At 39.4% G+C, this 13694-nt stretch overlaps 1 protein-coding gene across 1 annotated transcript in view; it reads right to left on the bottom strand.

Moving 5' to 3' along the window:
• The window catches only part of LOC119427394 (latent-transforming growth factor beta-binding protein 2), a 90211-nt gene that overhangs the window by 58382 nt on the left and 18135 nt on the right, over positions 1-13694 (bottom strand). The window lies entirely within an intron of this gene.

Below are 13694 nucleotides of genomic sequence, written 5' to 3'. Positions count from 1 at the left end.
TGAGAAACACCTTCCTGACACAGTACAACTACTTCTTGTCTAATTGCTTTGCTGAACTTCATCATGGTGTTTGACGTGTAACATAAAATTGTCTTCCACAGTCTCATCTTTATAGCAGTTTTAAGCTTCCCTCATGGTTGTTTTAGTTTTAGTTAATGACTAATGTTTGATACGTCTGGTTATTTATATATCAAATTATATCCCTACAACATTCACAAGTTTTTACAAGTGTAAGTGTAAAAAAATAAAATTAATTTTTTCTCCTGCAGCTAAACCAGCCACTAGGGAGCACAAGCCAGTGTATTTCTTGTGCTAGTCCCAAGCCTGGGTAAATGGTGAGAGCTGTGTCAGTCAGGGCATCTGACGTAAAATACTTTTGCTAAAACTAATATGAAAATTAATTTAAGCTACGCAACACTGGATCGGTCGAAGCCCGGGTTAACAACAACCACTAACAACAGCTGGTGCTGTTGACAAACAGGGTGTTGGCAGAAATTGTGCAACTGTTAGTCGAAGACCATGAGGAGGGAAACATGTCAGGAGATAGAGGGAGAAGTGTAAAGTGAAGAATGTAGGACTGACGGTGGCATCTCTAAAAGTGGGGACAATGACAGGCAAAAGAGAGCTGGCTGACATGATGCAGAGAAGGAAGGTAGATGCTTTATGCGTCCAAGAGACCAAGTGGAAAGGCAGCAAGGCTCACAGCAATGGAGCAGGGTTTAAACTGTTTTACCATGGTGTGGATAGAAAGAGAAATGGCGTAGGGGGTGGTCCTGAAGGAGGTGTTGGCAAAGAATGTAGTAGAGGTGAAAAGGGTGTCAGATATGGTGGTGTCTAAAGGTAGAAATAGAAGATCTGATGCTAAATGTTGTCAATGGTTATGTTCCACAGGTTGGATGTGATGTGGAAGAGAAAGAGACAATTTAAAAGGATGTGGATGAAGTGATAGAGAGTATTCCCAGGGAGGAGAAAGTGGTAATTGGAGCAGACCTGAATGGACATGTTGGTGAAGGAAACAGAGGGGATAAGGAAGAATGACTGTTGTTGTGAAGGAGAGACAAATAGTAAAATCAGAGAAGACCAAATAGTGGAAGATGAAGAAGGAAGAATGTTGTGAGAAATTCAGAGAGGAACTGTTAAAGGCTCTGGATGGTAAGAAAGAGCTTCCAAATGACTGGACTACAACAGCAATAGTAATTAGAGACAGGTAGGAAGGTACTTGGTGTGTCATCTGGACAGAGAATGAATAATAAGGAAACCTGGTGGTGGAATAGTGAAGTGCAAGATGCTATTCAGAGAAAGAGGTTAGTTGAAACATGACAGTGAAAGGACTGAAGAGAAAAGACAGAAGGCAGAAAGACTTGATGACATATCAGTGGAGGTTTATAAATGTCTTGGAAATATGGCAGTGAGGTTTTTGACTCAAATATCCAACATATTTGAGGATGTGAAAACGTCTGAATAATGGAGAAGAAGTGTGCTGGGGTCCATTTTTAAGAATAACAGGAATGTACAGAGTTGTAGCAACTAGAAGGGAATTAAGTTGACGAGGCACACAATGAAGATCTGGGAGAGAGGTGACTATCTGTGAGCAGCAGTATGGTTTCATGCAAAGAAGGAGCACCACAGATGCCATCTTTGCGTTGAGAATGCTGATGGAGAAGTAAAGAGAGGGTCATAAAAACTCCATTGTGTCTTTGTGGATTTAGAAAAGCATATGACAGAGTGTCAAGAGAGGAGGTGTGGTATTGCTTGAGGAAATCTGGAGTGGCAGAGAAGTTTGTTAGACTGCAGGACATGTATGAGAACAGCAGCACCGTGGTGAGATGTGCTGTAGGAGTGACAGATAGCTTCAAGGTGGACGGGGATTGCATCAAGGATCAGCTCTGAGCCCCTTCTTGTTTGCTCTGGTGATGAGGTCAGGCAGGAATCACCATGAACTATGATGTTGCAGATGACATTGGGATCTGTGGTGAGAACAGGGAACAGGTGGAAGAGAACTTGGAGAGGTGGAGGTATGCACTTGAAAGAAGATGAATGCAAGTCAGCCATAGTAAGACAGAATACATGTGTGTGAATGAGAGGGAGACCAGTGGAACAATGAGGCTACAAGGAGAAGAGGTCACAAAGGTGCAGGACTTCAAATACTTGGGATCCCCTGTCCAAGAAAATGCAAGTTGTCATCACTGTATGTATATACAATGGCAAAATTAGTTATCTGCATTTAACCCATCACACCTGGGATACACACAGGTAGACCAGTGGGATATGTAAGCACCCGGGGAGCAATTAGGGATTGGGTATCATGCTCAGAGACATCACGACATGTGGAAATGGCTGGGGATTGAACCTGGGACTTTCAGGTCCCATGTCGGCTGCCCTGCCTCTACCCCAACTCGGCCTCAAAGAGGTGAAAAAGAGAGTCCAGGCAGGAGGGAGTGGATGGAGAAAAGTTTCAGGAGTAAAGGGTGTCAGCAAAGGTCAAAGGAAAAGCTTACAAGTCAGTAGTGAGACCAGCTATGTTGTATGGTCTGGAGACAGTGGCACTGACAAAAAGACAGGAGAAAGAACTGGAAGTGGCAGAAATGAACATGTTAAGGTTCTCTTTAGGAGTGACAAGGATGAATAAGATTAGGAATGAGGTCATCAGAGGTACAGCACAGGTTGAACAACTTGGAGATAAAGTTAGAGAGGCCAGACTGAGATGGTTTGGACATGTCAAGAGGAGGGACAATGGGTATATTAGTAGAAGGATGTTAGAAATGCAGCTGCCAGGAACAAGACAAAGAGGAGATATATATGGATGCAGTTAGAGAGGACATGGAGGTAGTTGGAGTGAGGACAAAGGATGAAGAGGACAGAGTAAGATGAAGGAGGACGACTTGCTGTTGCAACTCCTGAAGTGGTAAAAGCTGAAAGAAGAAGTTTCCTGCTGCAGCTCTGTCACATACAGTTATGAAATGTGTAATGATATTTATCTAAATGAAGTTTAAACTAGTGACCAAATATGACCAAAAAATAATTACTGGTAATGGCATATAGAAGATGTTGAAATGCTGAATTTAAATTGTTATGCAATATATCAGTTTCATTACTCTGTATTATTTTGGCTGCGTAAAGAAGATTTACTGTCAAGCAGCATACATCATGTTTGTGTGTAAACATGTGTTCAATAGTTATATCCCAAAAGAAATGTCAAATTCTGACAAATCTCAGGCCAAAGACTTGATCAACGTGACAGCCAAAGAAGTCTCCAAGTAAGACATTAAGTCATTGGCACTGACTACTTCCACTCATTATCATTTATTCACATGTACTGCGCATGCAAAAAAAAAAAAAAAAAAAAGAATTACAGCTAATCATCAACACATATGAGGAAATTACAAATCACTGGCAATGATGGCCAAGAGTTTACAGTGTGCTGAAATGACAAAGCTTCCAGTACATTGCTGTAGTATTGCTTTGAACTCATCACTGCATTACCACATGTGGATGTTGGTTTTCCAAAAGGCATGACAGACAGTATGAGTGGCAGTTCCAGCTCTGCATTTTGACCCAGATGAGTTGGAAAGGACACAGCACTATGAAAACACAAGTCAGTATAGAAAGCTGGAAGAAAAACAAAAGCGTTACAAATCGTCTAAGCGCCGAACATCTGCTGATGGCATACGTAACCCTGTTGATTTTAAGAAGTTCCTCACCAAGCAAAATGCCAGGTGAAGTTTTTGAGATTTGATGAAAGTGCATGACGGGTGAGGAGTGAACTCCTATTGGGTGCCTTTGTTTAACTGCCAGGAAACCCCTTTAGCGAAGAGCTGGAAAACACCAGCTCCACTCATCCAAATGATGACTGTGTTGTTTCTGTTAGTTGTCCACTGGAAATGAAGCATCTCTCAGATAGACAGAGGAATTCTGGATTTATCTGATGTTCCCCACACACACCCATGATGACCCAGATTCTGAGGAACTGTTTACATCTTAAAACTATCTCCCACTCTGCATGACGAAGGCTGATCAGTGTTTATATGAAGCAGTGTGCAGCAATGTATGGGCCACAGCTGATTCATTCACTAACAGTTCTGTCTCTGATGGACTTTTATGATTCCCCGTGTCTATAAATATCCTGAAGAAACAAAGCACTCCTGACAGTTGATGTATCCTAAACAGAGAACCTCCTCTGGGACTCATGATACCCTGTAGGTTGGAAAGATCAGCATAGTGATATTTAATAGTTTTTAAGCAGCTCTTTCAGCACTTAAAGCCCAGAACAGGTCCAACTTAGCATAGCTCATTCTTCATTTTGATATGTTTGAGCAAAACAAAGTCAGACTCAAAATCTAACGGTTTAGATTGTTGGGTTATAGCAGCTAATACACAAAATAGACTGATATGAAGAGGTGATTGAGTTGTTGGACGGACACATGTGGCTTTGAGCATGCTCTCTAAGCAAGACAGTATGACAGCTGGCAGGTTTCTGGCATGAACAGACCCATATGGGTCACACTGCACAACCAGGCAGCTTCCAGGGTTGTCACTTTTTCCATCTCATTTTGCTTTGTCTGGAAGTAGACATGGCTTCCAAAGTGATGAGCACCAGACTTCTGCAAGTACAACAAAGTTTACAACCAATCAACACAACCACCGCTTTATTCTGCAAGTCTTGTTTTATTTTAACAAAATATTTAAATGCTCTATTTGCCTCTTGTCAACATAAGGTATTCACCAAAAGCCCCTATTATATAAGAGCTGGATACAATTATGACATTTTGAAAGCTATTTGGGTACATAAACAATTTTTTTTATTGAAGAACACAATTAAATCAAAGTGTACGCACATTTATCCATTTCGGACTGTGTTTGGGTATGCATATCTTCGATCAAACCCAAGGCAACAGAAGTAATCTAAAAATAAAACTGCAAACAGCAGCAGAAACAATGAAAACCTTGTGCAGCTCAGCCACAGCAAACAACGGTTGGCAACAATGAAAAGACAAGATTTATGGGTGCATTTGGGACACAAACTTTTGTAGTCGGAGAGGAAGGACGGTGAATTGAACGGAGCACCGTGTGAGAGTGGGGGACAAAATATTTCAAATGCAGTAACAGAATATGGCCTTTTTCCAAAAAACTTAAGTATTTGGGAACACAACGTTCAGAAGGGTTGGATTCAAACTGTCATGAAAGAATAAATTATGTAAAAAAAAAATTTTTTCAGGATAGAACCTGTTAAACATGAAACAATTTAAAATCTACAGCGATAATCCATCTTTTTTTTTTTCAAGAGACTTTAAATTTGAAAGTGTCAGGAGAGATATTTTTCTGCAACAGATGGAGTTCCATGTTTCACACACAAAAGATGGAGAGTGCAGACTGTCAAAATTAGTCCCAGGAGGTGGCATTTGAGAAGAAAGTAAAAACATATACTTGACTCTTGTTCATGTTTTGCTATCCAAAGCCCGACAGTGTTATGAATCTCTGTGACGTCCAAGACATACACATACACTGTAGTTTAAAAAAGAAACAATAGGTAAATGATACTAAAAGCTGACATGTTTGCTCTGAAATTTGATTCTGGAAAGATAAGCATTTTTGCATTATTAAAAAATAATAATGTTTTCAAAGTTTGTTTAATTTGAACTTATCTACCCATCTCTTGCAAAAGTTATGAAAATTAAAGAGCCTTGTAGATTTTCAGAAGGTAAAAAAATGTCACTGAAAACTTCATCCTTTCATGCAGTCAGTGCACCAAACCATCTGTACCACTGGTCAAACCCTACTGTGGTCATCTCATTCCTCGGGTTTTCTGCAGGATGTCCTCATCTATTCATCACTCACTCAAGTATCTGTATTTTCTTCATGAAAACCCTCAAACTGATCCTTGGCAGGATCTAATAAGCTTAATTTTTCTGTCCCTATCCCATAGTTTCTTGTCTTCTTTCTGTGCGTTTCTCTTTGCAAAAAGGTTTTGCAGTGGCGTGGTGGTAAAGTTTGTGTTTATTGAAAATTCAAAAATAACTCCATGCTAGCAGCAGTCCCATAAAGTCCTACCCTAAATTACAGCTATTTTTTTTTAGCTGTTTAATCTCTGGTTCTAAAGGTCTAAACCTCCAGAGTTTTTATCACAGTTTATGCAGCTTGGGGACAAACAGTGTTCAAACAGGCAAAGTCTTGGTGACAATCAAAAGATACATGACATCTAATGAAAGATGTAATAAAAATATAATGTTAGTCTGTATATATGTTCAAAATTTGATGCAGGGAACTTCATTTTATTTATTTATTTTTAAGTTGGAACAAACTACCATTTATTTTTCTTTTCATTCTAGCGCTGAGGGAGGAGAGGCATTTTATTCTTAATTTAATTTATCTGCTGTTTAGTGTCAATGAGCCAAAATGTGTCCCATTTTATAAAGTGGGACTGAAGAGAAACCACTTGGCCTTAAAATTCTCTTTTCAAGATATGCTTCTGTCTACCAAGGCAAGTTTTCTTAACAAACGTGGTCAAATAAGGCCAAACATCAGTGAGCAATTAAGCCTGGTTTTTGTTTGATAAAATCTTTAGTCATTATGACTTGGATAATTGTAGGTTTTGGCAGATTATTTCCCCTTGTAAAAATCTGGGGTGTGTCTAAGCGTTTACTGCACTGGTCACGGGGGCTGGATTGAATCATGTTCTGTCTGTCTGGATCACTTTACAGATATCTACTGGTAACAGCTGGTGAAAGGGTGAAATAAATGCTGGATTGATTCAAAAAGCTTTTTAAAGTTCTGTCCCACGGGGGAATTGAAAGTAAACTGCAAATAGGTGCAGACTAACCTCACTCTGCATCAAAAAACTACAACGCAAAATTTCCAGTCATTCTCTGGAAGGCTCCATCCTCTTCTTCCCAAAAGTGCTCATTAAGGGAATGGAAAGTAAAAAAGACTCCTGAAAAATTAAATATGTGAGATCTTTTTGGATTAGCCCAAGTGCCACACAGAAAAAATACAAACAAAAAAAAAGCTGAAACTCTAATTTTAAAAGCATTACTATGTGGTATGCCAACAAAACATGATCAAAACAAAGACAACCACTGTCTACTTAGCCACGAGCCAAAAGCTGTGAAATTAACAGTTCCATTTTCATCTTCAGGGGTCAACCAATCCCATTGCCAACTTATCTGTTTTCACCTAAGCATTTATATATCAGGGTGTTCAAACTATAAGAAATTTATAAGGCCAAGATTCTTGATAGATGCAAAGCTGTGTGGTAGCTGTGGTTCAGGGGCTGGAATCAAAACGCATGGAGGCATGGTGAATCAAGAGGCCATTCAATATTCCCCAGTTTATTGTAGTTGCTTTGATCACACACTTAGTGAAATGTCACAAGACAGGTCAGCAGGAAGAGCTATTAGAAAATGCTGACTGAGGCTATGACTTTTTGTTGGTCAGCATCATATGTCAGACTGCTTCGAAAGTAGGCCAAAAACAGCTTCCAACAAGGGAGATGACTGAGAGAGATTTGGAACAAGCAGAAAGAACTGATATTAAAGCTACAGCAGAGGTTCACAGAGAGCACGACAGCAGAGGCATGAAGAAGACCACAAAGTAAAGTTTATTCTGTCAATCTTGAGCTTGTTTCAGGAAAATCTTTGACTTATTTAGAGGTCCACTTCCTTATAAAAACCCTGTGTCCTGAAATCTGAATAGATTAACTGGTCTCACTATCCTTACCAATAATTCACATTTTCAACGCCATGCTTCATAACTAGGAAATGGTTATGATTGATGCTGTCTCCATCTGCCTTTGCACTGTTTCTACAGAGAATTCTGGGGTTGATGTTACACAAGTGCTGTACAGTAGTTGTGTCTCTACAACAGCTGCATCCGCAGAAGCCTGCAAGATTAAACAGATTTGGCTATAGATGCAGATGATGATTTGTATGGGACTTCAAGAAAGTTCTGATGGAGGGGGTGGGGGAAGACATATCTGTAAGAGCTGCTCTATGGTCCTTTGTTCCATTTGGCCTAGCAGGAAGCCAAATAAATACTCATGGGACTCATTTGGCTCTATCCATTTAGTGAACGATACCAACTCTTCCTGGCCTGGTTCAGTCAGTAATTTTAAGAATTAAAGCTGCTCATATCCAAAAATCTGCAAAACATTTATGTACATACTGTATTTTACTGAAACGAACATGTCTCATATGGGCCATGGCTATTTTGTTTGTTAAACTAAAGCTCAGCATTTTCCTTTTCCAAAACCAGTAAAAGGTGGACACGAATGGGCTGAAGTCTTTGTAGCCTCAATTTTTCATTTGATGTTAAACTCACAGTGAAGTAGGAGCATGACACCAATCAGCACCACAAACTTTTCAGTCATATACTGGAACTAAGGGCCGTGTGTTGAGCCCCCTCCTGTTCACTGCTCACATAAGACTGTGCACCTACCCATTCAGGCTGTCATGTCAAGTTTGCAGACGATACAGCAATGGTTGGATGCATCACAAACAATGATGAGTCCAGCTACAGGCAGGAGGTGGAACACCTGGAGAGCTGGTGCAGGAAGAACAACTTTCACATCAATGTGAAGAAGATGAAGGAGATGATTGTGGATTGCGGAAGGAGCCCCCCCCCCCCCCACACACACACACACACACACACACACACACACACACTGGAATATTGTAGGATCTGCAGTGGAAGTGGTCTCCAGCTTCAAGTACTTGGGTGTGCACCTGAATGACAACCTCAGCTGGAGCAACAACACCACCAGTATGATCAAGAAAGCTCATCAGAGACTCTACTTCCTCAGACGGCTGAGAGGAGCTGGTCTGGGAAGCTCAGTCCTCATCTCCTTCTACAGGTGTGCAGTGGAAATTATCCTGTGCTCCAGCATCAACGTGTGGCATGGAGGCTGCACAGCTGCAGAATAAAGGTTTGCAGAGAGTGGTGAAGGCTGCACAGGAGACTGTTGGAGTCAGCCTCCCCACCATCACAGGCATCTACACCTCCAGATGCAGGAAGAGGACCACCTGCATCATGAAGGACTCCACTCACCCAGCACACATACTTTTTGCCCTGCTCCCCTCAGGCAGAAGGTTAAGGAGCATTAAGTGTAGAGCCACTAGAGGAACAGCTTCTACCTTGAGGCTTAGACTCATGAATCTCTAACCAGAAAAATCACTGTAAAAAAAGAAGAAGAAGAATCACTGTAATGCCACTTTATTTGGTGATATTTCACTTTGTGCTGCTGATTTCTTACCTTTAAGCTGCTATATCCATACCCATCTGCTCATTATGTTCAGGCAGCTGCTTAAATATACCATATTATTGTACATTATTAGTGTTTAGCATATGTTGTAGATCCTTGTGTACTGTTTCTTTTTATACTTCTTTTTATTTATTACTTTTTTGCTATTTTTGGGTGATCTCAGTTACACAATTTCATTCCACCTCATGTACCACATGCGATGCGAATTACAATAAAAATCTTGAACCTTGAATCTTGGAACACCCTATCGCATTCAGATCACAAGACAAAGTGTGCACTGAGGATTAAGATCAGAGTGTGGGTCAAGTTTGTCGCATCAGCCTCAATCAGTGATACAGGCTGATACTATACTGTGCATGTTTGTTATAGACTCTCACAAACATTTACTGGAAAAAATCTATTTAACCTGACCTGCTCAAGTTCATTCCCTGTCTACAAACTGAGGAGTACCAATGATAACTAAAGACACAAAGTCATGCTTAGCTAAGAAGAGGCGTACAGTACCACTGTACAACATGTAGAAATTACCTTACCCTTTACCCCTTTACCTTAACCAGACTCCCCATCTACAATGCCTCTTCTGTTTCGGCAGCAGCTTAAAAAATGAGACAAGGGACTGATTCTGCAAGTCACGTTTGAGTGGAAACAAGCCAGCCAGTTGGTAAAGTCAGAAAACTTTCCCAGGGTGAGTGTTTTTGGCTACTAAAGCATGTATATTTATTTAAAGTCAAAGGTAGCAAGGGAAATGTCATGAGAATCGACTGCATTTGAACTTGTCTTAAGATTAATTCAACTAAGTTCAGATGACTTTGGTGAGTGCATTTCCTCTCCTGCTGTTCCATTTTTACAAACAAGATTTATCTGTCCATATGACTCTTATATATGATATACATTTCAAGGATTATATTCACCAAAATTAATCCAGTATTTTATTTCAGGTGCATAGATAACCTGCTGTGGGAGATTTTGACAGGAGTTCCCAGTAGATGGTAGTGTGGTTTGTCCAGAGTGGGAGTGAAAGTGACCAGTAATCCATGATAAACATAAATAAAACTCCCACGGTGACCACAGTTTCCTCTGAAAAACAGCTGGGTGACCATGTGTAAAGCCTTGAGTCAACAAGCCACATTACCATCAGCCGCATTAGTCACCAGTTAAACAGTATGGGGTGAGACTGGCATGTAATTCTGTTTTTACAGGGTGTTTTTGCCTTGTTGTGTTTTTAAAACCTCTGAATACATAACTGGGCTTAACCAAATTTTGACCCCCACTTTCCACTGTGGTGTGGTGACTATCAAAGAAAATATTTCTGTCAAAAATTCTGACTGATTTCTGATTCTGATTCCCTGAAATTGTGTCCAATAGAAAACACAATAATATTTAGTCTTGGAACTTAAATTAGCAAAGCTGCAGAGATTTGCCAGAATTTAATGGAACTCACAGATTGTAATTGTTGGATGTACATCTACAGCTAAGATGGCTACTATAACTAATCTACCTTAGCAAACACAAAAATGGCTGTTTAATATGTTATTAGCAAAATAATCAGTCAGGATCATGGATGTTCACTTCCACCATTGATACTGTAAGAAAAATGTTTAGCTGACCCCCACTAAAATCTAACAAGCTGCCTTTGTAACTGGTACAGCAAATATTTAACTAATTTGCAGTCATGCACAATGGAGTTACTTGAAAATTCAAGCAAAGTTCAGCACAAGCTCTTTTCTTCAGGTATATGACTTCAGCTGTCTTAAACCTGATTATGTAAGCAGGACCAGACCTTTGTAGGGATGAGATGAATCTAGCTGATACGATACATCCTGCTCTGCCCTTTTCTGTTCCCTGCAGAGAGCTAATGGCAGAGAACAGTGAAAAGCTGAAGCTATACAGTATTGAAAAACTCAGGTGGTGAGCACCTCCTGTATGGGTTATCAGAACAAAATCAGGAGTATTCACCAATGTCCCTGAAATCTATAGGCTCTACAGTCTGATCAGACTTTTACAACTTTTTCTGCACAGCGATACACAGTGAACGACGTTTGTTCCACAGATCAGGTCAGAGGAGGAAACCATTATTTTGTTGACAGCTGTTCTATTTTAAATTTTACATTTAATCCCCTAAAGGACATTGAGGATACTGTTGAGTCCAAGAGTAGTTGGAAAACTGAGGACAAGAACGCAGTAGTCAGGAGCAGAATATAAAATGTTGTTCTCTTGCCCCAGAGTCTCACAGTACTGAACATTATTCATGTGTTTTATCAGTCCCACCATGATAGTTATCTTATCTTGTTTAACCATTCATTCTATCGGACTATAGAAGGTTATATTGTTAAACATCATAAATTTGACCTAAATTAAAGAATAAGAGGACAATAAATTGATATTATTTTGTTTAAACTTACAACAGTTAACCGTATGTCTTCTGAGAACTGAGCAAAACAGTATTATCTTCATGAACACACAGGGAAGTCTCAAACCGACTGGACAAAGTCTAGCAATTATGTTGAAAAAAGTAGACATGCAAACATTTTTATTAGAGTCACCTTGTTCAGCCTAGTTGATGCCTTTGGTTTTCAAAAGAACTTTTCTTAATAATTTTTCTTTTCTTTGTCCTTTGATTTATTTATTTTTTCTTCTCTCCTGACAATGTGGGTAACTTACAAAGTGACGTTGACGTAACGAGCCAGTTCAGCTGCAAAATAGACATGTAGTACCTCATTCCTTCTTCATTAGTGAAAAATGAAAGGAGATTGGCTGGGTGCTGTGTGTGCTTTGCAGCCTTTGCCTCTAAATAAATAAGTTAGAGCAAGGCCAACATAATTGTTCTCATCTTGAGCATTTAGTCACCCTCATCACCTTCTCTTACTCCTTCATTGAGCCTTGGCACCAGTCTCGCTGCCTGACTCTCACTCTCCATGACCTCACATTGCTTGTGGTTTTTTGGCTTTGAAAACAGTGGAATTTCAACCTGATATTCAAAACCAAAACCTGCACCCTCTGTGCATCCAGAAGGAACGCATCCATCTCTAAATGATCCTTTATGGACATACAAAGAATACAAAACAAACAATCAAAATCAATTGTAGCCCTTCATAAAGATTCTAAAGCTCCCCGGTAGGATCAAGTCAACTAAGGATCGAGCATTCCTTGAAGGAATGCACATCACCCAACGCCTTTCAAGCCAAAGTTTTAAACTAAGATCATTTTATGGGGAGAAATTACTTATGTGGTTATAAAATTGAGTAGCCTTTTTGGTTAAACATTGAAGATAACATTTATCTACAACCTCATGAAATATATCTTGTGTGATTAGGGTTAGATTATGTGATGTGAATAACTTGCTGGTATTACCGCACCAAATTTTAACTAAAGATCTGTAAAACTGACAGAATTGTAAACATTTTTATGTCGCTTAAGGCTGATAAGCTGAGTCTAGATCTTGATTGAGTCCAAAAAATAATTTGTTGTAGATGTAGATTTCTTTCTGAAAGTTTCTTTAAAAAATGTTCAGTGGTTCATGAAGATTTTTTGGCCAACCAATAAACAGAGTTGATTACAGCTTTAATTACAATAGGTAATACAGAGGTAACAGCTCTTCTGCAATCAGTTAGTGCTCAGAATATAAAATGGGGTTCAACTCCAATGTGCCAAATTTTAGCTCAATAACTGTAAAACGGAGTGTAATAGAATAATTTTTCATTTTGCTAAGATTGCATTGCTGTGGCAGCCATCTGGAACAGGATTGACTCCAAAAGTCAATCAATTGTAGTTGTACATCCATTGATTATTTCTGAACAGTTTATTTAAATCTGATCAGTGATTCGTGATGTATAGAAAATAGACAAAAACATTATTGCTCTGCCTTCCCCTTTGGTGGTAGGATAAAGTTATGTGATTAATACAAAATAAAACCTTTAAAGTTTTGTCCTGCAAAATGACAGAGTTATAGATTAAAACAGTTTATTCTTAGAGTATCTGGAGCTCTTTAAGGTACAACAGCTCATGTTGAACTTAAGACCTTTCCCCTACAGTTAGTCAGCGTTGCCAGAAACATGACGGTGAATGTAGTCATCAGATAAGTATTTGTGACTCAGGAACACTGTCTGCTTGTTAAAATTTTAACTTGCAGTCTAGTCTCCCTCTATTTACGCCGGATCTGTGACTCAGTATGCAAATATGTCCTGCGAGTCAAGAGCAAAGACAACATATGCAGAGCAACTGTGCACTCTCCAGAGATCTTGTATTGATTAGAAGATTTACTATGACTTCACGTTAATAATTTTGAGAAGGAGGATGTAGAAATAAACCTTTCATGCACCATGTTCTAAAACACATTTAGCAGTTTTTCACTGAGCTACCACAAGCACGTGGGTGGTTCATAACTCTTTAACGCCAACTATATATATATATATATATATACATATATATATGTATATGTATA

This window comes from Nematolebias whitei, chromosome 21 (assembly GCF_014905685.2).
Source record: "Nematolebias whitei isolate Nwh7 chromosome 21, NemWhi1, whole genome shotgun sequence".
Classification (NCBI taxonomy): domain Eukaryota; kingdom Metazoa; phylum Chordata; class Actinopteri; order Cyprinodontiformes; family Rivulidae; genus Nematolebias; species Nematolebias whitei.
The sequence above is the reverse complement of the archived record's forward strand: the minus strand, read 5'-3'. Positions and strand labels throughout refer to the sequence as shown.